The sequence below is a fragment of the Gavialis gangeticus genome, unplaced genomic scaffold (assembly GCF_001723915.1).
Source record: "Gavialis gangeticus isolate Ggan-Ray unplaced genomic scaffold, GavGan_comp1, whole genome shotgun sequence".
Lineage (NCBI taxonomy): Eukaryota > Metazoa > Chordata > Crocodylia > Gavialidae > Gavialis > Gavialis gangeticus.
This window is the reverse complement of record NW_017728992.1, coordinates 209584323-209585011: the sequence shown is the minus strand read 5'-3', so window position 1 is coordinate 209585011 and position 689 is coordinate 209584323. Positions and strand designations below refer to the sequence as shown.

The window sequence follows — 689 nt, the reverse complement described above, 5'->3', positions numbered from 1 at the left end:
CATTGAAGTCTGCCCTCCTGAAATCTAGGGCTGCTGTCTGTCTCAACCTGATGGTAGAATGTAGCTGGATGTAATTTCTGCAGTGACATCTACCCAGAGTCTTTCATTTCTGAAAGCTGGGATTCCCCAGTGCAGTGGGCTTTAGGTCAGATGTTTTTCCCTTCCCTCGGAGCCTTCCAGCATCTTAAGCAGTGGCTTTCTTACCAACCTCAGTGTTGGGCATGTGCAAGTAAGATGTTGGCCTACTGGAGGCAGGTGTAACTTTTGTAATTTGGAGGTTTCCAGGCTAGATGTTAGTGGTCTTTTTAGTGGATTTTGAAGAAACCAGACCCTTGGTTATGGTGCTTGAAGTAACAAGCTGACTGCTGCAGCATCAAGGCTGTCCAGTGTGCAAGTTCCTGGGGATCGCGCGCTGTACTTGTGGGGGCTTTGTGCACAGGTGGCTCCTGAGCTGTGTGCTCTTCCAAGGCAGGGGCAGGAAACAGCAGATGGAGGAGGGAGAGGGAGCACAGATGACAGATCCATCCTCGGGCACAACCCACTGCAGTGGCTTGCAGGAGTCAGTGGGTTGCAGATTAACCACTTACAGGCCATAAGTTGAACTGCCCAACCCTAAATACTGTGTTTGACTTGTGGGGGGGGGGCAGATGATCATAAACATTGCTTTTTTTTGCTTTACAGAAAATATC

At 49.3% G+C, this 689-nt stretch overlaps 1 protein-coding gene across 2 annotated transcripts in view; it reads left to right on the top strand.

Moving 5' to 3' along the window:
* PUF60 (poly(U) binding splicing factor 60) overlaps positions 1 to 689 on the top strand; it is a 33809-nt gene that overhangs the window by 967 nt on the left and 32153 nt on the right. The window lies entirely within an intron of this gene.